The following is a 14166-nucleotide window of genomic DNA, read 5'->3' as shown; positions in this document are numbered from 1 at the left end:
TTTCCAAACCTCTACTTAAAGAATACACACAGACCAGTCAATCCTCCATTTCTACGATTTCCTGGACCTTGGACCTACAATGCCTCTGGGCTGGGTACTTTCTTCCCTAGATACTCCACTAACCTTACTGCCTTCAGTGTGTTATATTTCCCTATTAGATTATAAGCATCTTGAGGACAATGACTATCTTTCTCTACCTCCCCATTTGTATCCTCAGCATGTAGCACAATGCTTGTGACATAAGAGGTTAATATTTTTTTTAAAAGCAGTTGGGGTTAAGTAACTTGCTTAAGGTTACACAGCCAGTTATTTCAGGTTAATATTTTTAATTAATTAAAACTAATTTCATTTAAGTTAATAATATTTTTAACTTTTATTTAAAAAATTTTTATTTCCAAATTCCCTCCCTTTCTCCCTTCCCCCTGTAATGGGAATGGGAATTCGAAAATCTTCCCTGCCCCTTAATAGACCTAGGGGGGAGTTTGAAGACCTCCCCTGCTTTGAAAGTAAACTCTGCCCCATAATACACTGAATGTAATCGCATGGAGCCTGTGATGGAGGGAATTTGCTGAAGGGTGCAGCAGAGCCCACAGGAAGCTTCCCTTCTGTGAAGATAAACTCTGTCCCCTGATAGGCTGAATGTAGTCACATGAAGCCTGTGGTGGGAGGAGTTTTACTGAAGGGAAGCAGAACTCACAGGAAGCTGGTTGAGAGCTAGCTAGACATTAGGGGAGAGAGAGGATGCTAATTAAGGAGATAGAGAGGTTTGTGAGTAAATATTGGACTTGTATTGGTTTGTGGGAAGGTGTATTGGTTTGTGGGAATGCTGAAGGATGCTGTGGCTCTCAGTGTTATGGCTTCTGTATATCTGGTACTATGATGGAATTGGCTTACTGGTTTTGGGATTTCGTTTTCTAGTGTCTAAATAAATCCTTCAATTCTATCCTCTATCTCGATAATCTGGTACATTTTGCTATTTAAAGTCATGCGATATTTATAGTCACAGTCTTTTTAAAAATTTTTTGGTCTTAGTTAATTTGTTTGTTTACTTTTTACCAATTTACTAATTCCACAATTCCTTGAGTTTCAAATTTTCTCCCCTTCCCATACCTCCCCACCACATGGCGGCATACAATCAAGTATAGGATCTGCAAATAGTTTCACATTAGACCTTAGTCAGGTTATAAAGAAAGATTGTATTGGATGGAATGAACAATGGGAAAGAGGAAACAAAACCAAACAAGAAAAAGACAGAGAGCAGGTAGTTTGCTTCAATCTGCATTCAAACTCTGTTCTTTCTAATTCTTTCTCTGAATGTAGACATCTCTCTCCATCATGAGTCTTTTGGAGTTGTCTTATAACCCTGCATTGCTGAGAAGAGTCCTGTCTATCAAAGTTGGTTGTCCTATAAGTCACAGTCTTGATCGTGATCGTGGGCGCTGTAAATATTGCATTGGCACTACACCTCCCCGCCCCCCACCTCATTGAGAAGGCAAGCAATTCTATATAGGTTATAGATGTGTAGTCTTGCAAAACATGTCCATAATAGTCATGTTGTGAAAAACAACTTAGGCAAAAAACACTCCAGAAAAATACAGTTTAAAAAAACAATGCTTCAATCTGTTTTCAGACACCATAAGTTCTTTCTCTGGGGATGGATCATCTTACAATATTACTGTTATTTTGTACATAGTACATTTCACTTTGCATCAGTCCAATCAAGTCTTTCCAGGTTTTTCTAAGGACATCCTGCTCATTATTTCATATAGTACCATAGTATTTCATCATAATCACATACCACAACTTATTCAGCCATACCACATTTCCAGCCATTCTCCTCAACTTCTAATTCTTTACTCCCCAAAAATAGCTGCTAAAAATATTTTTGTACATATAGGTGCTTTTCCTTTTTGTTTTTTCCTTCTTTTGGGATACATACCTAGTAGTGGTATTGTTAAGTCAAAGTGTACGCTTGGTTTTATAGACCTTTGGGCATAATTCCAAATTGCTCTGTAAAATGGTTGAATCAGTTCACAACTCTACCAACAGTACATTAAAGTCTCATTTTTTCCCCACATACCTCCAACATTTGTCATTTACAAATTAGTAAATTTTCTTTTCTTTCCTATTAGTCAATCTAATAGGTCTGAGGTAGTACCTCAGAATTGTTTAATTTACATTTCTCCAATCAATAGTGAGTTAGAATACTTTTTCATATAGCTATAGATAGCTTTGATTATGTCATCTGAAAACTGATCTTATCTTTTGATCATTTATCAGTTGGGGAATGGTTTTTAATTTTATAAATCTGACTCAGTTTTCTATATTTCTGAGAAATGAGGTCTTTAGCAGAGAAACTTGCTTTGAAATTTTTCACAGTTCCTATTGTTAATTGTATTTCCCTCTATTCAATCCTCTACCTCCTTTTATTCAATTCTCTCTCCTTTCACACTGTTTCTCCTCAAAGGTGTTTTGCTTTTGACTATACTGTCCCCCAATCTGCCTTCCCTTTTATCACCTCATCCCTCTTACATTATTCCCTTTCCATCCTACTTTCCTATAGGGTAAGATAGATATCTTTACTCAATTGAGTGTGTATGTTATTACCTCTTTGAACCAATTATAATGAGAGTAAGGTTCATTCACTCCCTCTCACCTCTCCCTTCTTCCCTTCTGCTGTAAAAGCTTTTGATTACCTCTTTCATGTGAGATAATTTGCCCCCATTTTACCTCTCCCTTTCTCTTTCTCCCACTACATTCCTCTCTTATCCCTTAATTTTACTTTTTACATACCATCCCTTCATATTCAGCTAACCCCTCTGTCTATATATACTCCTGACTACCTTAATAATGAGAAAGGTCTTACAAGTTACAAATATCATTTTCCCATGTACAAATGTAGACAGTTCAAAACTATTAAGTCTCATGATTTCTGTTTCCTGTTTACCTTTTTATGCTTCTTTTGAGTCTTGTATTTGAAAGTCAGATTTTCTATTCAGCTCTGGTCTTTTCATCAAAAGTGCTTTAAAATCCTCTATTTCATTAAATATCCATTTTCCCCTGAATGATTAAGCTCAGTTTTGCTTGATAGGTGATTCTTGGTCATAATCCTAGCTCCTTTGCTCTCTGGAATATCATATTGCAAGCCCTTCAGTTCTTTAATGGAGAAGCTGTTAAATCTTGCGTTGTTATCCTGACTGTGGCTCCATGATACTTGAATTGTTCCTTTCTGGCTGCTTGCAATATTTTCTCCTTGACCTGGAAACGGTGGAATATGGCTATTCCTGGGAGTTTTCATTTTGAAATCTTTCAGGAGATGACCAGTGGATTCTTTCTATTTCTATTTTACCCACTCATTCTAGAATATCGAGGAAGTTGTCCTTGATAATTTTTTTTAGGGAATTTGGATGTAATTTATTGAAGGCAGGTTACACAATTTGTTCTCTCCTCAATGACTGTTCCCATTCCCTTCACAACACAAGCCACAGAGTTGTCTGGAAGGGCAGTTCTCTGAATAGAAGGGCCAGGAACTTGGGACTCACACATCACTGGAGAGCACATTCAATAAATGTTGAATGCAATCCCTCAGATTGAGAGTTCCCTCCTGGGCATTTTCAAAGGGTCTAGGAATGAGGGGGAAGCTTCCTGGTAGATCCCCATTTTATTTCAGGACCCTTCCCCAAAGACCACTCTATCCTTAAAACCTTTTGGGATAGAAGAGAAAGAAAAAAATAATTTCCCTTATACCCCCAGCAGGGCCAGCTCTCTCAATAAGTACTAATCACATACACATCTGCTTCTACTAGTGCCATAGTTAATGATCAGCCAAATGGCAATAGAAGGACCATTTCCTTTCTGAGCCTCCACAGCACCTCCTCTAAACTGTATCTATAAACAAAATGCTGGAACGAATGGAGGGTTACCTTCTCTCTAACTATAGCCAATAACTAAGTAAGGCTCTAGGTGCCATCCTCTTTTTCTTCTCTGGCCAAATGGTGGGAAGGTCTGGTCTACAGTAGTTCATTAAAGATGTCCACTTGCACATATCTGCACTCTTCTTCCTTTGACCTCTTCTGTGTTCCCAGCAGCACTGAGGTTGTACTTCTCCAGTGGGTTGAGAGTAGTGTTACCCCAGCCACTTGTTCAAGACAGACATCAGTTCTTACTTAAAGTTGGGGTGGACAGGAGAGATGTAAAGAATGAAAGACCTTAATCTCATGGAGAAATTCAAGATCCCAGAATGACTTTAATTTTATTTCCTTTGCTTAAGCCAAATCATTAAATCTCACAGTGATTTTGGATGGGGGGACAAGGAGAAGGCTGTGGATTAGATCATGGACGAGTGGGGTAGGATCAGTAGGGCCATAGGCCTCACAGGGGAAGCTGGAGGAGCACCGACTGTCCAGTGGGCAGGTAGGTGATGTTCCGAGATTGGGAAACCTGGTATGTGATGTCCTCTGCAGCCATCTCGCGCTGTGGCCAATGAATTGGCATCAGCTCGGCCGCTTTGGAGTCACCCTCAGCTGAGATGATGGCTGTTTTCTTCCATTGCTCAGCCTTTTCCACTACAAATCTGGCCCTCTCTACTTCCTGCTGAGCCACCAGTTTGGCTTCTACTGCCTCCGTGAACTCCTTCCCAAAGGTCAGATGCATCAAAGAAACATCATCTAGGATGAGCCCAAAGGTTGCTGCTCGCTCTGTGAGGTCATAGCTCACTTGCCTGGAGACTAGTTCTCTCTGGGTGATCAATTCTCCAGCATAAAATCGAGCTACTACTGACTTGAGGATCTCAGTGGTTATGGACGGCAACACCCTCCCATCATAGTCCTCACCAATGCCGGTGAAGATTTGGGGCAGCTGATTGGCAACAGGTCGAAGAGAATATGAAGAGTGATATTGACATTCTGTAAATCCTTGCTACCAGTGATTACTGGGACATTCTGTGGCCAGGAATGGCAGTCAAAAATTATTGGTTTTTGTACCTACAGGATGAGAAAATGAGTCCCTTCCCCTACAACAATGTCTTGGACTCCACAGAACCTATCAAATATGACAGCTCTGTGGCCAGCATCCACATTACATAAAGCAGAGTTGACAACTCCTCCTACAACAGCTAAGCCCAGGCCAAACTTGCCAACAGCTTCAAACAGTTCAGCAGCCATGTCTCCTTCAAATGGTCTTGGTCTTCTGCCTCTCAGACCAGACACAACTCTGACCTCCCCATGTATTCCCCCTCCTTGATAATTTTTTTTTCAAATGCTTTATTAACTTCCGATTTACATCATTCATTTCTGCCAGATTTTGAGATACAAATTTTCTCCCTGATTTTCCCCTACTCACCACCCCAAAATAGCAATCCCACAGGATATCCCCTCCTCCAATCTACTCTCTCCCATATTTTCTCCCATACCCCTTTCAACTTTTCCAGTGGATGTCTATGCCCCAGTGCCTGTATATCTTATTTCCCAATTACATGTAAAATAGTATTAATAATAGCAAATATATATATTTGAATATTTGATTTTAAAATTTTGAATTCCAGATTCATTCCCTTCCTCCCTTGGCACTCAGGTTGTACATGTGTGGCTAATGTAAAACAATAACATAGTAGATATATTGTAGAAGACTGACTATATTTCCTTCCCTCTTATTCCACCTCCCACTTGTTTTATTCTCTACTTTGATCCTGTCCCTTTTCAAAAGTGGGTGCTTCCAACTTCCTTCCCCCCCAGCCTGCGTGCCCTTCCATCATCCCCCCTCTCATTCCCTTTCCCCACTACTCTCCTGGAGGGTGAGATACCCTATTTAGTGTATATTTCATTCCCTTCTCAAGCCAAATTCAATGGGAATAAAGTTCACCCATTCCCTTTTGCCTTCCTATTCTTCCCCTCCATTGTAACCATTTTCCCTTGCCTCTTCTGAGATAGTTTACCCCATTCTGTCTCTCCCCATCTCATCTCATTATATTCCTCTCTCACCTCTTAATTTCACCTTTTAAGTATCATCCCTTCCTGTTAAGTTGGTCCTGTGCCCTCTATCTATGTATATCTGTAAACATATATACACACATTCACATATGTATTCATATGCCCATATACCCTCATATATAGACATATATATATATATATATATATATATGTTTCTCTTCCCTTCAGCTACTGAGAAAGGTTTCATAAGTTACAATTATTGTTTTTCCATGTAGGAATGTTACTAGTTCAACTTTGATAAGTTCCTTATGATTTCTTTTTCCTTTTTACCTTCTCATGCTTCTCTTGCTTCTTGTATCTGAATGTTAAAATTTCTATTCAACTCTGGTTTTTTGATCAAGTATGCTTGAAAGTCCTCCATTCCAGTGAAACATGATACTCAGTTTTGCTGGGTAGGTGACTCTTGGTTTTAATCCCAGCTCCTTTGACCTCTGGAATATCATATTCCAAGCCCTTCGATCCCTCAGTGTAGAAGCTGCCAGATCCTGGGTTATCCTGATTGTGTTTCCACAATATTCAAATTGTTTCTTCCTGGCTGCTTGTAATATTCTCTCCTTAATCTGGGAATTTCAGAACCTGGCTATAATATTCCTAGGAGTTTTCTTTTTGGGATCTTTTTCAGGAGGTGATCGGTGGATTCTTTCTACCTCTATTTTGCCTTCTGGTTCTAAAACATCAGGGCAGTTTTCTTTGAGAACTTCCTGGAGGATGATTTACTTTTCTTTTTGTTCTTACTTTGATCATGGCTTTCAGGTGTAATGGACACCCGAGAATTAACAGGACAGCTAGGCCAATTACAATTTGATAGGAGTATTTATTAACCGGCTGGGACTGCCTCTCAGACCAAAAGACAGCCTCGAGCTTTCTGTTAGACATAATTTTATAGACAATGTGATTGCTAGCAACAGAATATGTTTCTAAGGGATTAACATTGTTTCCATTGAAGCAAAACATTCTCGGCATTATTCTTATTAAGGCAAAGCATTCCCAGTATTATTTCTGTTCAAGCAAAATATTCTCAGTATTATTCTTATTGAAACAAAGCCTTAGTATTATTTCTACTGAAGTGAAACAGACCTGAATCCGTGGGAATCTGTGGCATGTTTTAGCAACACAGGTGAAACATTTCTTTAGATGGATTCCAAGGAACCCAGTAGGGGTCCCCTCTAGCAGGTTTCATGGGGCTCTAGTGTATAATTTCTGGTGGGCACTTCACTCCCCCTTTTTTACTGGTTCATAGTTGTATCTCGGACTCAACTGAGTCCAGTGGAACATATGGGACATAGGCAGTGTGAAGGGCAAACAGCTTGAATCCTTTGTCTAACATAGGTAGTTAGGCAGTTAATAAGGCAGGGGGTCAATAACAATCCCAGTGACAACAAAGTAAATGGTCCTACAAGGGAAGTTACAAGTGATGTGAGCCAGGGAGACCAGTTAAAAAAAAGAGATTGGTACCAAAACATAGATTGTTGATGATGATCCTCTCTGTCAGCCAAACATTGACGTACAGTAGCCAGAGATTCCCGAAACACCCTGGAGTGGTTGACATAAAAACAGCAAGTTTCTCCAAGGGCCATACAAAGGCCACCTTGCTTGAGAAACAGGAGGTCTAAACCTCAGCAGTTTTGGAGAACCACTTCGGCCAGGGAATCTAAGGCGGTCTCCAAGTAGGAGATTTGGCTCTCCAAGTCTCAGATATCTGTGTAGACTTGGGAGGTGAGGGCTTCAAAATGACTATTTTCTTGTACTAGGGCTGTGGTTCCCACTGCTGCTGAATCTGCTATGCCTAGACCAACTAAGATGGGGACTATTCTTTTATAGCAGGCTTGTAGCCCAAAATGTTCATGAGCCCCTTCTCCTGAATAAATGTATATCTGTGGAAGGGCATGAACTAAAATGCAGTATTCAGGGGAGTTACCAGCAAGGAGGCGTTCCAGTACACAAGCAGTTAAGCCTAAGGTACAGGCAAACCAAGCATTTTTAGGGGCTAAGAAAACATTTGGTGAAAATTCCTGTTTGGGAAAAACCTCGACCACCGAAGCACAAAGGTTTTTATAAGGTGACTACTGGAGGGTATAGCCCCTAGATTTAATATACCAGGCTTATCCCGGTACTTCTCCTAACATAAGTTTGGGGGAACCAAGGTTACAGCGGGCAGGGAGATTGGTGCCAGTGAGTGTGGGCTTCCAATACTAAATTCCATGATCAGTTGAACCCTTTGACGAATTTAAAACTAGCCCAACAAAATAAGGGGGGGGGGCAGGGTTCAAGCAAAACCAGAAGTCAGAAGTTAGGCTGGGATCCAAGGAATTTAGGAAAGAGAAAACAGTACCAAGAACATAAAAAGTATAAGAGTGGGCATGTAGCCTGGCGTCTACCAAAGTAATCCCTGAACCTGCAGGGGTTATGGTAGAGTTCAGGACAAGGGCCCGTGTGGGGCTTCATCAGTGTCTGGAGGTGGGTTGAGGACTGGGTTGGGACCAATGGGAATGAGATCCCTTGTTATTGGAGTGTGTTGAATAGTAAACAAGGCTCCGGGGTCCCTTCCTACAACATAAAATCTAATTCCCCATGTCCTCCCCATTTTCCAAGTTTGTTCAGTCCAATTTAAAACCCTGATGACAAGCAGGTTACATGATTTAAGGGTATTACAATGAAATGAAATGTGGTGGTCACAGTTGCCACTGGAGACCCAGTCAGCAATGGTTACACAATCCCAACTGACAGAGTGATATTTCCCGATCCCCCCACAATTGGGAGACCCATCCTCAGGGCAGACATATGACTGGGTTGACCAAAGGCTGCTTTTCTGCTCCACAAGCAGCACCATCGGTCCCCGCAAAATACATGCCTGTGTAGGGAAACAACATAAATCTGGGGCTAAGCAGGGTACAGAGATCAAAGGAAAGGGTGGGCTGGCCATGAGTCACATTTTCGAAATTAGAATCCCATCAATTGTCCTAGTAAGAGTCCAGGAATACAAAGTAGGAGTGTAGGGGTTGGAACCAACTAAAGGCAAGAGCGCTAGAAGCAGGAACATCACAATAGTCTCTTGATATTCAGTTGTAAGTCACTGGTAGGTTCTGCCACTCACAGGTCTGGAGAGCTGGGAGGAGTCGTCACTTTGACGTGGGAGCGGTGAATCCACGCTTTCCTTCTGGTCACTTTAACAGCAGATGGGGTAGTCAGTATAACCTGGTATGGGCCAGTCCAACAGGGCTCAAGTGAGGAGTCTCGGGGTAGTTTGCGGGTGGGCACTCAATCTCCAATATTCACTGAGTATGCAAGATCTTAGGGTGGCGAATGAGGAGGGGCCTGGTACACACTGCCCAAACTGTGTTTTAGACGTCTCAAGGAGCCTGGAGGGACTTGAGAAGTAAATCATTAACAGTCATACATAACAGCATTCAACACCCGAAACACAGTAGGAAGTGGGGTGCTGAACAGAATTTTAAAAAGAGAAGTGAATTTTACACATGTATTCAGTTACAAATATTAACACTTGCTTAGATGATAGAATAACTACAAATTCAGATTAAAACAGCAAGTCCTTTTCTGCTTTACAATTTGTTACATCAATTTAGCAAGAAACATGTGTTGCAAATGGAGGTTTTAGTGGGTCTCTTAGGATCACACTAGAGATTTTTAAAATTCCTTCTAACAGTATTTTCCTTCTTCAAAACAGTTTAAATTATCACTAAACCTTTGTGAAGGAAGTTAATTGAAAACTTTTAAATGATCTTAAGCAGTTTGCATAAACTTTCTATACATATTCTAATTCTAGATGAAAAAAATATTTGATTTTTCAATAAGCTAATGTAAAAAAAAAGCTCACATCTTTTACTGATCACTCGCTCTGAGCATAGAAACCTATTACAGAAGGAAAAAGGCAGGGACATGTGACATTCCAAATATGCCAGGAGAAAACATCCTTGGCTCTGTATAAATTCAGGTACAGATACAGATATTCCATGTCATGCAGCATCTCTTCCACCTCATAGCTAGACTCAGGAATAGGTGGGAAACATTCCTTTTCAAAGGAACCTCATGGGTAAACTGAGCCAGGAGGGATCCCATCTGTAGCAGCAAGCACCCCAAGCGCGTCCTCAGGGTTTGCAGCTACCACAGGTTCTTGGATCTGCTTTGTTAAAGGAAAGCAACCCAAAATGGATTAACAAGCTTACTTTAATCAGTCAGACATATATCGTTTACCTTGTTCAGGAGAAAAGGTCAGCACCCTGAACCTCAAAGTATACAGGCATAATTATCAAGACAGAAACATCAAGTAGACAGATTTCCAAACTGTCCAACCATTACATCCATACCCAGTCAACATCTGGGTTTCCACATTCTGGGTTTTTCAAAGCCGGGGGACTCTCAACAACGGCTTCCCAGAATTCAGATCAAATCACAGAACATTTCTCAAAGTGAGTCCCAAAACAAAGCTACACATCAGGGCTTATATAGCCTTCTCCTGGCTCAGAGAATGTAACAACCTTATTGACTCACTGGCCAATCAAGAAGTATCTGCTGAAAAACAAGCCTCCCACCCCAGGCTCCAGGTGCACTCTAGCCTAGGGGCAGGGAAGATCTTTAAGTTTGCATTTCCATTACACCATCCCAGACAGAGGCTAAGATTGTCCCTTCAGCTGTTACCAAATGTAGACTTCCACCTGTTGACAGCACAGGATCACATTCCTCTGAGTAGCTAGTGGCATTTCCTCTCAGACGCTAATTTAATGCAGACAACTATACCCAAATTCAGACTCAAAATAAAATTAGTTATGGTCCCAAGTGCTTTTTACCTTAAACAACAAGCCTCACAAATCACAGCTTTAGAGCCAGTTATAATTATTTCTATTCTTATGGGGCTGTGATAAACAATAAAAATGTATCAGATCTTATAATGTAAGGAATTCCTTCTCCTTCTAAAATATAAAAGCCAATTTATAAAAATCCTTTTTGATCTTTGCAACTTCTTAGCAAGTTAGGTTCATTTTAAACTTCCTTTCTCATGCTGAATGACCTTGCCTGGAAATAATTTCTAGAGGACTTAACAGTTTTACAACATAAGGAAAAATTTATATGAATTGTGAGCAGGAGAGACTGCTCTGAATGGATAGAACTAGTCAAACAAATTTTCATACAATAATCAATTAACAATTTTAGGTTTTAACCTTAAAACACTAGCCCAAAATAGCTTAGTTAACAGTTTCACAAGTTTTTCTAAATAGCAGATATACATATTTAAAGTAACACTACTGGTCTTACACAATTTTCTCCTCACTAAGGTTTTACAATATACAGTGTAGAAATACAACAATAATATAAACTACAAGATGACATTACATTAATTGCCTTTTCAAATTACATATAAGAATGATGGATCTTACCAAGTGAAGAGGCTAGTTGACTTGTGACCTCATTTTCTCCTCTTTTTTTCTCATCTCCCCACTTTATAGATGAATTAAGACTCAGGAATTAAATGATTTATTCTAGGTCACACAACCAGTCAGTGCAGGGTTCAGAACACACTGTTTCTCACTGACAAATTGGTTTTTTTTTAAGCTTCCAAGCATATTGCTTTATTAAGCAATGCACACCAATTACATAACAAATCTTTTCCAGGCCTTCCTCAATTTTGCTCCCCAGATACAGGGGGAGACACACTTTGATGCATTAAAAACCATCAAATAAGATCAATTAATTAAAAGAAAAATTAACCAGGCTGGGGCGGCTAGGTGGCACAGTGAATAGAGCACCAGCCCTGCCTGGAGTCAGGATGGCCTGAATTCAAATCCGGCCTCAGGCACTTAACACAAAAACTGGCCATGTGACCTTGGGCAAGTCAACCCCAATGGCCCCTCCAAAAAAGCAACAACAACAAATTTAACCAGGCTACAAAATTAGGCAATCTGATTTCTAATTGGAGGAAAGATTTGGAGCTTTCCAAGTTGGGAAAGGGAAAGTGAACAAATGCAATAGCCTAAAATCAGAAAATTTGGTGTTTCATTCCCTTCAAGAGTCTGTATTCAATCAAAGAAACATGGAAACAATAACTGATTAATCAGTAAAGGGCCAGTTAAGGACAGACTAATCTAATCCTCTCAATTCCCTCAGTTGCTTGAGATATATAATTGTCAGTAAAGTCGTTGGATCTCTGGATCAGACAGGGTTTCTGGTCAGTATAATCTAGGTCCTTAGCAACCTTCTTTAATTCCTTGGCACTGGAACAAGCAAAGTGATTATTTGCAGCAAGGGAGAGATCCCTTAAATGGTACTGAAGTTGGGGCTGCATGGTACAGCGTGAACTGTATATTTCAAGGGGAAACTCTCCATTTTTCCAAACTCATCACACTCAAAGCACATTATCAGCTTATACTCTATCAAATAAACCTCTATGAATGCTTAGCTGCAGCAGACCTTGGTTATGGGGTAGTCGATTTGCCTGGAGCATTGAGGAGAGGGTTTGGGGAACTTGAAGTAGAAACTTCAGGCTCTGCTTACTTAGAGAGGTGGACTTCAGGGTACCTGGGGATCAAAACTTGCTGATGGGAGCTAGATCAAGTATCCTTTTACTAAACTATTTAGGCTGTGGAAAGAATATAATTTTAGGCTGAATAGCTCAGATGTAACACACATTTTAGTAACTCAAATGTATCCCAGGCTTAGTATATGGGATAATGATTAACTTGTGTTTGTACCTTTGTTTCACAAGCTTTTTTCCCTTGTCTAACTGTTCCCATGTCATTCAGAAAAAATATTCTATTTCAGGGATTTAACCTTTCAGGTAGGCAGATGACAAGCCCATGTAGCTCCAATGTAGCTACTGTACCTTCCCTCCTTTTTCTTTTTGGAGGAAGTTAACTCAAATTAACTTCACTGCAGCCCTAGTTCAGTTATAGCCAGGACAACAGGGAGAAGAAAAAATCTTAATGGTTCAAACCTCTTACTGTCTCCTCAGCTCCATCAGAGCTGGATGACAGGGGAGGCCTCCATAGCCCTAGCTAAGAAGAACTGGGACCACAGGGAAGAGAATCTTAGTGGAATTTTCTTTTTTAACTTTTGCTCAAATAAACTTTTCTTAGGTGTTCATTCCTTTAAAATTTCAGATCTGCTACAAAACTTTAAAAGAAACTGTTTCTCATAGAACATATATAATACAACTGTTTACCAGTAACAATCATGGTCTTAATTTTGAACTTTGAAATAAAAACAATTGAATAACCAAGCTGGTGACCTTAAACTTCAGTTTTTGTAGTTACACATAACTATTTTTTTTTTGGTGCCAAATAGTAATCAGAATAAATTCAATTACCTGGATCTATATTCCCAATGATGTTGCACAGTTCTCTTTCTGTGACCCAGGAAAGGGTTAAGTATTAGTCCTATTTCAAAGTGCAGCTTGAAAACCTACTTCTCTTTGATCATTGAAGTGACCCCTTTTCCCTTAGACAGATTTTTGGGGAGAAATTTCCCATTCTCTTTCTGTCCATTTGTCTTTCTACTTTGAGAACTTTGGCTGGAGTTCAAGGAGTAGAAGGAGAAGTGGTTTTCTGCCAGCAGCCTTTCTTTAAGAGATTATTAATCTTTCTAGCTCAGGTACAGCATTCTTTTGGCTGCTTGGGTGCATTTGGCTTACAGAGTGGGAGATTTAAAAATGTCTTTACACAGACAGACAGAATATACAAAAAAACACCGCAGCAGGGCAAAAGGAAGAAGGTCTCTTCTTTTCTACCTGCCAGTATCTCAGAGACAGGATATACACAAAACAACACAACACACAGACAGTGACGTCTAGCAACAATCCACCAACCAGTAGACAGTTTAAGATACAGTAACACTTTAACAGCAAACAAAAAATTCAGAAGAGTGGGAAAAGAGAAAAAAACAAAACAGAAACCAGGCACTCCGTCAACGTCCTGACCTTGGAGGCCTGTAGGGGCCATGCCGCTGTGTCCAGCTATCCTCCTACCTTTACCTGGGGCCGAGGGACAGAGTTCTCAGTGATCACCCCTTAGGCACTTTCACAGACCTTGAGTACTCACCGCACAGAACACTCTTGGATTGAATTGAAAGAATTTGGATAGGACTCAGGTTCCTGTCTGCTCAGGGAAGCAATGCGAGCCTGGGGCCGAGGAATTTCACTCGGTGGCCTCCCCTAGGTCAGACTGCTCTC

The 14166-nt window shown here is 40.3% G+C and overlaps 1 protein-coding gene and 1 pseudogene across 3 annotated transcripts in view; one reads left to right on the top strand and one right to left on the bottom strand.

Annotated features, from left to right (window-relative positions):
• The window catches only part of NARF (nuclear prelamin A recognition factor), a 141352-nt gene that overhangs the window by 109645 nt on the left and 17541 nt on the right, over positions 1-14166 (top strand). The window lies entirely within an intron of this gene.
• LOC138152642 (prohibitin 1 pseudogene) lies at positions 812-5337 on the bottom strand (annotated as a pseudogene).

This window comes from Petaurus breviceps, unplaced genomic scaffold (genome assembly GCF_028583685.1).
Source record: "Petaurus breviceps papuanus isolate PSGF00001 unplaced genomic scaffold, PetGlider_PUasm1.0 90925, whole genome shotgun sequence".
In the NCBI taxonomy this organism is placed as follows: Eukaryota; Metazoa; Chordata; class Mammalia; order Diprotodontia; family Petauridae; genus Petaurus; species Petaurus breviceps.
The sequence above is the reverse complement of the archived record's forward strand: the minus strand, read 5'-3'. Positions and strand labels throughout refer to the sequence as shown.